The 15153-nt window shown below is 46.7% G+C and overlaps 1 protein-coding gene across 1 annotated transcript in view; it reads right to left on the bottom strand.

The window, feature by feature from the left end:
- ANXA2 (annexin A2) overlaps positions 1–12417 on the bottom strand; it is a 39702-nt gene extending 27285 nt beyond the window's left edge. The window contains exon 1 of the mRNA XM_081887756.1: positions 12323–12417. The gene's annotated coding sequence lies outside the window, so the exon portion shown is untranslated. The remainder of the gene's footprint in view (positions 1–12322) is intronic.
- Between the last annotated feature and the right edge of the window lie 2736 nt (positions 12418–15153).

Raw genomic sequence — 15153 nt, 5'->3', positions numbered from 1 at the left:
AAGGGTTCGCGGAGTCGGAGTTGGAAGAGGGAGTGGACTCCGATGACGAAGATTACCGAGAGAGTAGGAACAGCAACAAGTGGAGGGAAGTGTTCGCGACGTCGGAAGACGAAGGAGGTTCTTTCAGGGGTTTTACCTCCTCACCGCCAGTAGGGGAGGAGACGGGAGGGGGTGAAGGGGGCCCTGGAGGGGAGGTGGATGTCAGGGAACTGCCATCTAAAGCGCCGGAGGCGCAAAGGCTCACTGAGGGTGAGAGAGCAGTAGCAGCGGAAGAGGGAACCAGTAGAGGGCGAGCAAGAACTCCAAGGGAAAGTGAGTCGGAGGGATGGCTCAGAGACGCTTCCAGCGAAAACAGTGGGGAGGTCTCAGGACCTCCTATAGGGACACCCACACCTCGCCGGAAACTGTCACGCCGAGAGGCCAGACGACGTGTTTCCGTTAAAGAGCTTTTATGTTGGAAACGATTCCGAAAGCAGCCACTTTCGGATTCTACTAGTGATTGACGCAGCCATGCTGGAGGGGCTCCGTCACAGGCAGAGGTTTGAAAACCTGATCAAACTCTGAGGGACTTGCATTTTACGCACAAGCAGCTCATCGTCCCATCACATGGAGCAAGCTTGTTTTCTGCTGCTCCAGAGAGCAGGAACCTGAACCAATGGATTCAAATGCCAAGAAAGGGGATTCCGACTAAACCATAGGAAGAACTTTCTGACGTAAGAGCTGTTCTATAGTAGAAAAGACTACCTTGGAAGGTGGTGGACTCTCCTTCACGGGGGTTATTAAACAGAAGCTGGATGGCCATCTGTCCAGGTTATTTCGCTGTGATTCCAGTGTTGTAGGAGTTGGGACTCATTCCAATGCTACAATCTACGATTAGGGAGCCCAACTGGGGCTACAGTTGCCATTTTAAAAATTTTATTTTCTAGAATTGCCCATTAAATAAAAATATGTATTTTATCAAAATCACAATTCATTTGCTGCTCCTGCAAGTGGGTGGCCTCCTCCTGAGGAGATGCAGAGAGAGCCCTGACATACAAGAAGGGTGGGATCTTCTGAATGAAACTGAATGCTTAAAAACAGGAAAGGCAAAGTGGATCATATATTTTCTTTTATTCTGGTAAGTTAAGGCTAGTTGCATAAATGGCTTTCAGGCTGTGAAGTATGAATTAAACGGAGAAAGGGCTGTCATGCAGGAATTAACGTCAGAACGCCATTAAGGCTTTTTACAAATAAATAAAGTGCTCCCAACCAAGGGAACAGCTAACAAAGCTGGCACAGTGAAGAAGGCAGCTTGAGGGTGTGGCAGCGAGTGAAACGTGGGAAGGAGTCCTGGCCAAGGAACAGGCTTGGCCAATGCCCAAACTCACAGGCTCCTGGTTCCACTCCTCTCTCGCCCACCCTGAAGCCCCATGAAAGAAAAAGGAGCTGCAGGCTTTCAAAGAGAAGAAAAGGGGGCAAAGCAACTGAATGCAAATCACATCCTGAAGGGGCAGTGCAAAGGGGCAGTGACCCAGGTTCAGAGGACCCCTGCCCATCTCCCAGGGTCCTCCAGAGGTTCTGGATTGCAGCTCCCATTGACCTCGGCCAGCATAATTAGGGAACGTCTACAGGTGCCCTTAGCCATTTGCTTCTTAGAACTTGAGCAATGCAGCAGCCTCAGTGTCAAAATGTGTATTTGGTTTGAAGTCCCAGGCTGAGCCTAGTCAAGGAGAAAAACTCTACCTAACTGCCAAGATATAGGCTTCTCCACTCACATGACATAAAAAAAAATCAGATGCCAAAATACCAAAACTGATCTTAAGGAAGTTTCCAAAAATTTCCAGCAGTTAAATGACACACAGAAACACAGACCACATTCCAGATTAAAACTGGAAACACACTCCTGCCCCAAGGAGCTTGACTATTGGAAACAACAGGGGTAAGGACCCCATCTCTTATGGTTCAACACTGTCTGGGTTTGTGCGCCTTCGGTGGATGGAGTCCAGCCGAGAGCAGCATATTACACAGAGATGCAACAAGAATCCTCCTCCAACGAGTAATTCCACTCTAACTTTGCATCAGGAGTGACTGGGTAATTTAAATTTCCCCTGACACAGAGCCTTGCTCTGTCCCCTGCAAGTGATGGCCAATAACAGGAAATACTGTGGAAGTGCCTCTTAAAGGCATTCTTTTTTATTCATACTTTAGACTCATAGCAATATTTACGGTAATTCAATTTACTTATTGCAGTAAAGTAGTAGGTCTCTCATAGCACTGTTCTGGAATTACTGCACTAATTGCAATATTTCAGTTTTACAGTAGCCACTTTGGGGGCTGTCGACAGGTAGACTCAACAGGAAACAAAACTTTAGAACCTTTGTTAGTATTAGAACCTAGACAACAAATGAGTAGCAGGCAGGCAGGCAGGCAGGGCAGAAAAGCATTTGTGGACTAGTAACTTGAAGATTTGGAAGAGTCTTTTAATAAGACAAAAAACCCAGAAGTACAAAGGCTGGCAACTTGAAATAACAAAGGTGTTGAAAAGGCCAAAGCAGCTAGTCAGGGGGAAAATGTGTTGATTTTAACCTGCTTTCTTCTCTTCCAACAAGTTTTTTTTAACTCCCTGTATCTTCAATGCCTTTGCAAGCCAAATAGCTCTGTTGGGCTGGGAGGAGCTCAAAAATCTGGGAAGGAGGGGCAGCTGATGTAGAAAAGGTGTTGCTGAGAAGAATTCAAGCCCCACCATTGCATTCCTGGAAATCAGGCATGAGAACAGAACTCCCAAATTCCTTAGGTTAGACAAATATTTCAGCTGCCAAACAGCATCTGACAATGGTACACTGTGTGCAGCAGCTGTGCTCACTTTTCAAATATACTGAGGACTGGCTGTGTGTGTGTGTGTGTGTGTGTGAGTGAGAGAGAGAGAGAGAGAGAGAGAGAGAGAGAGAGAGAGAGAATCTGTTGTGTGACCCTATGAAGGTGCAACAGTTACAGCAGGGTGTGTGAGTGTGTTTGTGTGGGTGTAGGTGGACAATAGGCAGCTTCCTTCCTGGTAGAACACACAGCCATGAAAGTGAGTGGCGCTGAACAGCTCCCTACCAGAAGGTCATGCAGTCCACCCCATGGTTTCCCCAACCACCACCACATCCCCACCCTCAGAACAACCTAGAAGAGCTGATCTAATTCCAAGTCCCTGAAGCAATAAGGCAAGGGAAACACAGCAATCTCCAAAATCTCAGGCCTCCGAATTTCGCAACACCGTTCTCCAAGCAAAACATGTAATTCTCAGCCCCCCTAACAAACTATAGCTCCCAGGGTTCTTTGGGGAAAGTAATGTGATTTATATGTGCATTGGATGTGCTTTAAATGCATGCCCCAACCAATTAAAAAAAAAACTTTTAAGGCTGAAGACATTCCCATTAATCCAGGCATTTGGGTTACAGAGCAGACTGCTGCTGGGTTGTGGTCCCATCAATATTTTAATCTCAGCCATTTTATTGCCGTCTTGTGACTCTACGATACTCTTTGTACTGTATTATTGCTTTAATGTTCTCTTCCCATTAAGTCACTGTGCTCCAGAATGGAAAAAGGGTGTGGCTTTAAAGGAATTCAAATAAATAGTTGTGCTTCCAAGGCCTTTTGGGATCCACCTTCCTCTGACTCTCCCCAATCTCCTTTAAAAACCACCTAAGTAATGCAGAGCCCCCACCCCACCCCCAGCTATGGTGTCCTGATACATTTGATACCCCCACTGTTTCACTCATTAATCAAAGCTTATCAAGCTATAAGGTACCATTCATATATTTAGTGCGATTTTTCTAGAAAAAGAGGTGCTAGAACACATCAGGAATGCCTCCCTCGTTCTCTAATCATGGCAATGGCACCCACCTGGGAGGTGCCAGAACTGAGTTCTGCCAAATTCCGACTGAAAAAAAGCCCTGCATATATTTATTGCATCTGCATCCCACCCAGGGGCACCTTACCCATAGAGGTTATTGGCATGGGGCACCAGGGCGCCAAGTTCTGGAGGGCGCCAGGAAAGAGGCAGAGGCTGGACACAGCACCTCCCAGCATTAGCTCGCTGCCCTCGCCCGCCTCCACCATGCCACGCCAAAGCAGCGCTGCGCCCAGAGCCTCCGTCTGCTGTGGCCACCGCGGCACAAAGTGGCCAGCTGAGCTGGGAGGCGCCTCCACCTCTTCCCCTCCAGAGGAGATGCCCTCCAGCCGCTGCCCGCCTCCTCCAGCCCCGCCCCACCTCCCTAAAAAACCCCTGGAAAACGGGGGGGCACAGGGAGCTTTGCACCATGGTGCCGGATATGCTTAAGACGGCCCTGATTCCACCTTTTTCTTCAAGGAGCTCAAGGTGGCCCACATGGACCTCCCCCCCCCTTTGGCATTTTATCCTCACAACAATCCTTTGAGGTAGGATCAGGTTTAGAGGCAGGTGAACTTCATGGCAAAGTCCAGATTGGAATCCAGGTCTCTCCCAGGTCCTAATCCAACACTCTAACCCATATCCTCCAACATTTCTCTGATGAAAATGGGGGTGTCCTATTCCATCACCATCATTTTATTATTTCTACCCCACCCATCTGACTGGGTTGCCCCAGCCACTCCGTGAGGCTTCCAACATATATAAAAACATAATAAAACATTAAATAAACTTCCCTCTACAGGACTGCCTTCAGATACCTTCTAAAGATGATATAGTTAATTATCTCCTTGGCTTCGCGGTCACAAAACTCCATCCCCCACAACATTTTCCCAATGAAAATAGTCATGTCCTAAGGAAAAGTGGGACATTCCGAGATCAAATCAGAAACCGGGATGACATCTGTAAATCTGGGACTGTCTCTGGAAAATAAGGACACTTGGAGTGTCTGCTAACCGCTGCACCACACTGGCACACAGAGAGAGAGACACTTAAACTTACATCATTTTAATAATAATAATAATAATAATAATAATAATAATAATAATAATAATTATTTAAAGGAAATGCCACTGTCTTCCCTAGCCCAGCAGTTACACCAAGAGTTGAAAGTCATTGCAATAAAAATAGCCTCGGCCAGAGCACCAACTGATTTTTAAAAGAGCTTCAGTTACAAAACTGAATGAAAACCACAGCCAAGCAGGCTTGTTGAGACAAGGCAGAAAAAGGCAGGGCAGAGGGAGAACCAAGTCCAGTGATTCAGCCAACACGCCCTTGGAATGTCGGCTGAGTTGCCACATAACACTGTAGTAAATGGAGGCCAATCAGAGAAACGTTATTACAGTCCAGTCATGGGGGAGAAGGAGGAGGAGGAGAGAGCGAGAGAGAGCAGGAAGATGGGAATTCTGCAAAGATGAGTTTGTTAAAAGATAAATGAGGTCACAGATCTTGAACTGCGTGACTATGCTGTGAACTGTGGACTGCCAACTACACAGGATCTGGGAGCTGCTGCAGACTCTTGCATTTTTCAACTGCGGTAGGAGGCCTCTAGTCCTCATGAGTGCAGTGAAAAGTTGGAAATGCACAAACCACTAGGGAAGGGGTGGGAAACGCCCCTCTCCAATCATCCTCGACTGCTGGTCAGGCTGGGGGGGAGCAATGGAGAGATACAGGTTCTTTACGCCTGCCTGCACTAGAGACATGGAAAACACAGACACAAGAAAAACCCTACACCAGAGTTCCCAAGGTGTTGGCAAACATCAGACTATGAAATGCCTTCCCTCTTTCGCTGTAGCTCTGTGTCCCCATCTGAGCATATACATCAATTCCCGCAATCTCCTCTGCCCAGTAAGTAATTGAGGCTATAATTCTGTCACAGCTTGCACTGCCTAGACTTTAGCAACAAAAATTAAGGGTCTAGCTTAGCATGGAAACCCAGCCAAAATTGCGTACACCTAACATTTGTGCAAAATTGCCCAGAACTCAATTGATTCTAACTGAATAGCCTAAAGTGTACAATTTAGTCCAATTGCAAAAAATTATTGCTTTTTCTTAAGCACAGAACGGTTCACCCTTCAAGAGAGCTGTGCCTGATACAGGTATTAGGGACAGTGGTCTGCCACGTACCCTGAGGTTTACCCTGTCACATCTATCAACAGCTCAGAAATGGGAAACACAAAGAGCACAAAGGGTTTGCTCTTTCTTATTATAGAAGGAACACAAGCTCTCATTCGACACAGAGCTTTAAACCAAGATTGCAAGCCTGCAGGGAAATTGACACAAATCAGTTTTCAACCAAATGATGTACTGTACTGAAATCTAAGTGCAGCAGAAGGCATAGCATCCATTCGGTGGTATTGAACGAAGCAGTGGCGGCTGATGCTGGCAGGGAGGAAGGGGCAGCCCCACGGGCGGGGGAGCAGGAGCCAATGGCAGGCAAACCCATCCTTCTCCCTGCTGAGTTCCAAGTGGGTTAACACAGAGACGAAGGGGGGGGAGGCCATGCCACCCCCTGGACTGGTTGTAAGCAAGGAGGTCGGCAGTTGGGGGCTGGCTGAGGGCTAATCATAGCCCAGCCTCCCCTGGAACCACGTTTTCCCAGAGGAGACCCTGAGAAGTACGCTGGCCACACCATCCGTTTAAAGCACTATGACACCACTTTAAACACTCATGGCTTCCCCCAAAGGGCGGAGAGTTTTTAGGAGATCCCTATTCCCCTCACAGAGCTACAATTCTCAGAGTTCCCTGGGAAGAGAGATCGACTGTTAAGCCACTCTGGGAACTGTAGCTCTGAGAGGGGAACAGTCTGACAACTCTCAGAACCCTTAACGCCCTGCAGCTCCCAGAATTCTTTGGGGTGGGGAAGCCATGACTCTTTGAAGTTGGGATCATAGTGCTTTAAATGAATTGTATGAAAGTTGCCAAAGCTGGATACACCACTTGGCTCCTAATGGAAGAAGGAACTAAAGGCTGTGTTGTTTAGCTCAGTGTGATGAAGAGTAAGATACATCTGCATCCCATGGGGCAGAATGAGAATCGGGGGGGGGGCAGCCTTCATTACCCCACTCCAAGGATGCCATGTGAAACTTAGAGCTACTTAATTCCAGAAAATTCACCATAACCCTTAAAGCTCAAACCATACCAGAGGCATAATCACCATGCCCTTTCTGTTTCTCCTTGAGTTTTTAAAATGTGTGTTAATAGGTAAAATTATTATTTCAAGGCGGCATCACAGCTGGACATGGATTCAAGTTCAGATCTACACATGCTCAAAACTTGACCAGAGCATGACGGAATAGCCTGGTGTCATTCAAGCAGATGAGGAACAGGGGCAGCGCAGAATAAGCTGCCTGCCCCGGGGAGACCATAGAGTTTAATTCACAAAGGAGAACTCTCCAGAGAATCCTTAGAAGGAACTTTCAAAAGAACACAAGGAGAGTGCAGGATCAGGCCAATGGCCCAAATGGTCCACATCCTGTTCTCACAGTGGGCAGCTAGATGTCTGGGGGGCACCTGCAAGCAGGGTCTGTCACAAGAGCATTCTCCCCTCCTGTGGCTTCCAGCAGCTGGGATTCAGAAGCCAACACTGCAGGCACAGCAGAGCCATTGATAGCCTTCTCCTACAGGAATCTGTCCAGTTCTTTAAAAAAGCCATCCAAGTTGGATTGCTTTGCAAGAGGCACCTTCTCCTGGCTCAGGTGGCAACATAATACATGCTCTGAATTTTTAAAGAACTCAATGTCTTAGTGTGGCACCACCTACACTTTGGAACTCCCTGCCAATTGATGTCAGGCAGGCACCTTCACAGTACCCATTTTGGTGCCTGCTAAAAACAGTATTGTGTAGTCAAGCCTACCCTAGATGTTTAGAAAGCTGATGTAAAATTTTATCTGTTTTTAGCTTACTGCTATTTTAACTTTTCAAAAGTCATAAATGATTGTTGTTAATCCTCCTTAAATGTAAAGGTAAAGGGACCCCTGACCATTAGGTCCAGTCGTGACCGACTCTAGGGTTGCGGCACTCATCTCGCTTTATTGGCCGAGGGAGCCGGCGTTTGTCCACAGACAGCTTCTGGATCATGTGGCCAGCAGGACTAAACCGCTTCTGGTGAACCAGAGCAGCACACGGAAACGCCGTTTACCTTCCCGCTGGAGCGGTACCTATTTATCTACTTGCACTTTGACGTGCTTTCGAACTGCTAGGTTGGCAGGAGCAGGGACCGAGCTCACCCCGGGAGCTCACCCCGTCACAGGGATTTGAACCGCGACCTTCTGATCGGCAAGCCCTAGGCTCTGTGGTTTAACCCACAGCGACACCCGTGCTTCTTCTTTTCTATCGTTTTTGGAAACCACTTTGGGTTTTAACAATTGAGTGGTGTTTAAATCTTATGAAATAAGTAAGTAACCAATCAATTGACTAAACATTGCCACCCTTTTTAAAAAAAAGCCCCAATCCTCTCTCTGTCTTGCGTTTGGCACCTTCCTTCTGCCCCAGCCAAGTCCTTGAACCAGCCTTCGGAGTGTTCTCTGGACGCACAGATCAAGTCCAAGAAAAGGGGAGAGAGAGGAGCTCCTGGCAACTGTTCACTAGGCATGTCCAGGGTTATTGTGCTAGCCTGAAAGGGAGTGGCCCCTCTGGGGATGGCAAAAAACAGAAAAACAAAAAGCAAGGTGTTGCTCAAGTTTCAGAAGTCTTCAGAATGAGAGAATGGAAACCCTGAGCTTGTGTGAGCCACGTCTCCAAGGAAGGCTGGGCGTGGCCATGGAGGAATGTGGGGCTGCAAGGAGGAGAGGGAGCTGCCCCAAAGGACGCACCCAAGGGGTCTACCTCCACAGGAACGGTGAGAAGGGGGGAGGCCTTCTCTAAACCAAAACAGGATTGCTGAAAGCTTTCTTGTTTTGATAAGTATTTTGCAGGAAAAGGCAGGCAGTCATTGCTGCAAACGGAACCCACAAAGACAGCAAGCCAGAATGAGATCATGCCAAACTCTGCAGCAGAACTTAATTAAGTTCAAAGCAGGGAGGAGGCAGGAAGAGAAGCCAGCTCTCCTACTCAGTGTTTGAAAGCACTATTTAAAAAATGAACCTTTTTAATTTTTGCAGTGCTGGTTATTTAGCTGGAAGGAGAGGCAAGGCTGTGTTGCTGGGCTGTGCCAGCACCTACAAGTCAAGAGAGCTCTGCTCATGAGCCAGCCTGGGGTAGATTTCACCTCCCTCCCACCCGTATTTCACGTCAACTGTGACTTGCAGCTTCACACAACTACACTGGTCGATGGTTTCTTCACAAAGGCATCCCACAGAATCAAAGGGTATACGCATCAGAAGGGAGCAACAGGAAACCCCTGAGCCAAATGTCAGTTGCCCAACTCTAGAGGCAAAGGAGAGAGAGAAAATTACCACATTTCTCTCCCTGCAAGGAGAACAGGGTAGTATGCATGGTTTCGCCACACCCATTTTTATCTTAACCTACCAATGGTAAGAACTGTTTGGCAGTGGAAAAGCCTGTGGTGGATACTCCATTGTAGGTTTTTAAGCAGAGGCTGGGTGGCCGTCTGTCATGGATGCTTTAGTCAAGACTCCTCCTTTGCAGGGGATTGGGTTTGATGACCCTTGGGGTCTCTATCATTCTATGATCAGGATCGCTATCATTCTATGATCACCCTGCAAAGGAGGTTAAGCTGAGCCAGATTTGAACCAGCCTGACATTCTACACTACTATGACTTTCTGGACCTGGAGGGAGGGAAGAGTCAGGATCCCCCAAAACTCCAAATATGTTGTTGTTAACCAGCAGTACATATACTGGGTGTCCTCCAGGTTGGGCCATAATTTGCATTAGCTCCAGCCAGATGGGAGCTGTGGTACGAAAAGAGGGAACAATGTTGGGGGAGGCAGGTATATTGCAGCCCTCCTGGAGGGTGAGTGCTGGCACCAGGAGTCCTGTGGCTCCTTTACAACCATCAGATTTACTGCAGCAGGAGTTTTAGTGGGCTGGACTCAAGCCTGCTTTGTCAGAAGCACATTCTAGAAGTCAGGAAACTGGGGAGAAATGCAGAAGCCATTTTCTACATTTATAAAACACCATACTGTGTATCTGAACAAGAGGAATGTTCCACTGCAGGCAAAACAAGCATTGATAAGTACTTCAGAAATGCAGCTACTTTAAATCTTTTATTAATTTCTCTGAGCAACTGCAGAATTTTGGTTCACCGACTTAACTTTTGAATTGCACTGTGAGTCACTTTGAATTGAATGGGGCTACATCCCAGGTCAATAGAATTAGGACTGTGGCCTTAAAATTATTTACAAATACGCTTTACAAAACAAAAACCACTGTCCCCCCTTTTAGCCTCACAACAGCCATGGAAAGTAGGTTCAGGTCAAGAGATAGTGAGCTATGTTCAGAAAACAAGCAAATATCTTCAGGAGACAAACACACACACCACGCAACCATTTCACAAGAAACTTGCAAAGATTATGCAATCATCCAGATGTTAGATTACTGTTGGGCCAGAGGTAGCAACTGGTTTTTGAAGATTTTTTTGGGGGGGGGATAATTGGGGAGGTGTTGTGGGGGTTGTGGACTTCTTTCAGGGGCAGCCTCCTCCTATTATTCAGGCACTGCAGTCATCCATAATTCCCCCAAACGGAGCATGCAGGGCGGGTGTGGCCCTTTCTCAGTACATCTTTGCTTACTGCACAACTTGCTGCAGCATGCCAAGCTCTGGCCTGCGGGTGAGAAGAGCATATTTCACAGAATGACGTAACAGGAGAGCCGTTCGGGCGAGAAGGCAGACACACCCAAGGCTTGGACTGAAACTAATAGCCGAGAGCGAGAATCTCCACAGCCAGCAAAGGCAAGCAGGGAAATTTACACAGCACCATCACGACCAGTTATTCTCCTCTCGGGATGGGCTCTGGAAGGGGCCGTTTGTAATCCAGTCCTTGCCCCCCTGGGCTGCCCTTTGGGATTTGCTGGCAATGGGCCACTGGCAGAGGGGGCACCAAGGGGTGGGACCGTCTCCTACACAAGCCTTGGGGAAAGGGAGCCACGCATGGTGGGGGGGTTGTGCCCACACACAAGGTGGAAACTTTTAAAGGAAAGCTCTCAAGCCTGGATACTCGATCCTTGCCTCCTGGAGTTGGAGGGCCAAAAAGAGGGGTGGTGAATAAATGGACACACTGTTATTGCAGCAAGACAACCCAGAAAAGAAGGCGTCTCTCTTTCAGCTGTCCCCAAAGCATGCAAGGCTACAGCTCACACAGAAGGCTTAAAGCCTGGTCTAACCATTCAGAAGCTTTATTATTAATAGCCTTTTCAAACGGCCCCTCATCCCAAAGGTCCCCAAGTTATCCATACTGCAAATCTCATCTCCTGAGCGTCTTTGGATGCTGCCTTTCCAGCTAGAGCAAGAGAGCTGGACTAGATGACCCTCAGGGTCCCTTCCACCTCCACCATTCTGGGACTCTAAAGCACCAAGGAGGGACAGAAGCAGAGACTCCACACACAGGACCCAACTCTGCTTGGGGGAGTCTACAGGCCAGGTGCTGGGCACCCAGGACCCGGGGAGCAAGGATGCAGAAAGGGGCTGAATTAGCAAAAATTAAAATCAAATGTATTGCAAGAGATGAGTAAGCAGAAAGACAAGACTAGAAAATGTTTGGCACGTTCTGCTAGTTTGCATTTCACCCCAGCAGAATGGAAATTTATTTTTCCCCCTTTCCTATATTTTTAAGGAGCTTCTTGGCACTCTGAACAGCCGAGAAACCTTTTCCATTTTGCATTTCTGCTTTGACAGTTGGGTGTCCCTGCACACTTCACGCCCATGCGACTCTGGCTCCCAATTATAGAGTTACCAGGACACCTCGAAAGTTCTTGAGCTTTTTGCAGGAAGGGACTGACTTGCCTAAGATCCAGGACAAAGAAGCGCCACCTTCCGGGAATTCCCCCCCGGACGTCAATTATGCTTTTGAAATCCCGTTGATGTACGGGAAAATCAGGACGCATGGCATCCCGACAAGTCAGGGTTGGTAGGACGTCAGCCTAAACGCCCGATCCTATGGAGACTTTCTCCGAAGCGCACCGAGGGCCACTCCCAGCCGTCGCAGCCCTCCTCCGAAGTCAGCCCCGCCGGTTTCAACGGCGGCCCCAATCCTCCCCGAGCTCCTTTGCCCACCAGACACACGCAGCCCCCCCCCCCCCGATAAAGGAGAGGCTGGGTCGAGCGCGCTTACGCGAGAGTAAGTCCCACTGAACTCAACGGGACTGACTTCTCATGGAAGCGCACCAAGGCAGTGCAATTCTCCCGCCGCCTCACTTCGGAGTCAATCCAGATTCAATCCAGATTCAATCCAGATCACTTCGGAGTCCATCCAGGCGGAGCCGCTCCGGATGCAGCGCCCCCGGAGACTTACCGAGCAGGCGGCGGCGGCGGCTGCAGACTCCGAGTCCGGCTGAGCACGGGCGAGAGGCGGGCGGGGTGGGGTTTTTGTAGCAGCCGCGGGTCCCGCGCCTCTCCGGCCGCGGCAGGCGCCGCCCTCCAGAGCCGAGCCAGCCCGGCCCGCCCCGCCCGGCCCGCCGCCGCCGCCTCTGACTCAGCCTCGCCTCGGGAAGGGAAGCGGGGAGGGCGGGCCCGAGGCCCCCGACCCCGGCCCGGCTTGAAACAGCTTCCCTCCGCCCCGTCAATGTTTCAGAGTTTTAAAAAACAATTACTATTTTTGACATTATTAAGAACCCCAAAGTGCAACATTTTAAATTGATTTTTAAATTATAGCAAAGGAAGGACACCCCGAGTGAAATCTCTCCGAGCCCACCAAGTTGTAATGGTGATGCATGCTGTAATCTGTCTTTTGATTACTGTTGATGTTGATATTTTGAGTGTTTTAAATTATTGTTGGTATCTTTTTTTGCAAAGCACTTGCTGTTGTTTTTTACACTCAAGAGGTGTATAAATCGCAACTTCCAGCAAGGAAATGACGATGGTTACAACGGCAGCTGTGCAAGCAATTATTGTCTCAAACTCATCAATTTACCTGCAAAAAAGCAGAATGAAAGGCTAAGAGCACTATTACCACATATACTATTGATAATTCCAACAAATTTAAAGAAGTATAAACTCACTAGAGTAAACTCTCTCAAGATCCACACCTTGGTACAGGTAGGAGAGGCCACCTGGCCATGATGAACTTCATTTGTCAATGAAATAAAATCATACCATATTGCAAAAAAGATCTGTCAATTGTACTGCATTCTCTAGCAGCTTTTAATTTATGGGATCCCCCCGCTCAGAGCCATTTGCCAGACTTGGGAATACTAAAAATGCTGCACTTTTAGGTTGTTAATAATGTTTCAATCAAACAGTTTCCAAAATTTAGTCACAGATGCTCTTGCTGTTGTTAAAATCACAAAAAACCTTAAAGTTACAAAAAGAGAGGTATTTTCCAAATAAGTAGAGGAAATGTTGGAAAATAAAGGCAGTGAAATACACCTTGATTTAGCTGGGTTTTGTGATTGGGTGGGGGAAGAGAATTTTGTATCTCTAAGCGTAGGAAACGAAACCCACCAAACAGCGTAGAACTGCCCCAGGTCTTCACTGCTCTTAGAAACACATGATTTGTATCTTCTCTGCAATAACCAGAGTCCACATAGCCCTGCCAAAGTGCAAGGTTCCTCCATTTCCAAGCTGGCGCCAATCCTTCTACATACTGCTAGACTTGGGCTGGAGCATTGCTTAGGGATCGTTGTTGCTCTCAGGGTTGTAGCTGTTGATTTTTTGTATCTTTCGTTTGGATCTTATGATTTAAGTGGAAATTGTTCAATTTGGTTGTGTACTTTTTGATATTTATTACTACTTTTCTTATGTTTGTAGTTGTGGAATTCGCTGTATGTTGTAAGCCGCCTTGAGCCTGGTTTTAACTTTGGAAAGGCGGCATACAAATAAAATGATTGATTGATTGACTCTAAAGTTAGCCCTCTTCAGCCTCTCCAGAGGAGTCTTACTGCTTTAGAGTCCTCTCCTTCACTCAAAAGCAAGGGGCACTTGAACTTAAGGACGTGTGGGGCCTTCTCCCAGGTCAGAAATGTGCATAGGATTGCCGGGGGATCCTAGGCACACTTTTGACTCAAAGGGAGACCTCATTGATCTCAGTGGAGATCAGGGAAGATGTGCTGCTTCCCTTGCAGGGAATTTGCTTGGCTCCTGGGAATAAAACTTCACTGAACTCAGTGGGGACACTTTTTTAATTTTCAGAAACCTCATGTCTTCTCATCTTGGTAAAAAAGGAGGCCCAGGTACTCCTATCTTGATGGAAGTGCCGTGGATGTCCGCACAAAATGGCAGCAAAACCAAACAAGAGGTGCCAGAACTTTGTACCGTCAAAAAGCACATAGATGCAAACTATCTGAAGAAGTGTGCATGCACACGAAAGCTCATATCAAGAACAAACTTACTTGGTCTCCAAGGTACTACTAGACTATTTTTATTTATAGATGATAGATAGATGATAGATAGATGATAGCTAGATAGCTAGATAGCTAGATAGCTAGATAGCTAGATAGATAGATGATAGATGGATAGATAGATAGATAGATAGATAGATGATAGATAGATAGATAGATAGATAGATAGATAGATAGATAGATAGATGATTGATAGATAGATAGATAGATAGATAGATAGATGATAGATAGATAGATAGATAGATAGATAGATGATAGATAGATAGATAGATAGATAGATGATAGATAGATAGATAGATAGATAGATAGATAGATAGATATAGATAGATAGATATAGATAGATAGATGATAGATAGATAGAGATAGATAGATGATAGATAGAGATGATAGATAGATGATGATAGATAGATAGATAGATAGATAGATAGATAGATAGATAGATGATTGATAGATAGATAGATAGATATAGATAGATAGATAGATAGATAGATAGATAGATAGATAGATGATAGATAGATAGATAGATAGATAGATAGATAGATAGATAGATAGATATAGATAGATGATAGATAGATAGATAGATAGATAGATAGATAGATGATAGATAGATAGATAGATAGATAGATAGATAGATGATAGATAGATAGATTAGATAGATAGATAGATAGATAGATAGATAGATAGATAGATAGATAGATGATAGATAGATAGATAGATATAGGTAGATGATAGATAGATAAAGCTGTGGAAGCAGTGATGGCCACCAACCTGGATGCCTTTGAACAAG

This window comes from Podarcis melisellensis, assembly GCF_964234715.1.
Source record: "Podarcis melisellensis genome assembly, chromosome: 14".
Taxonomy (NCBI): domain Eukaryota; kingdom Metazoa; phylum Chordata; class Lepidosauria; order Squamata; family Lacertidae; genus Podarcis; species Podarcis melisellensis.
This window is presented reverse-complemented; position numbering and strand designations above follow the sequence as displayed.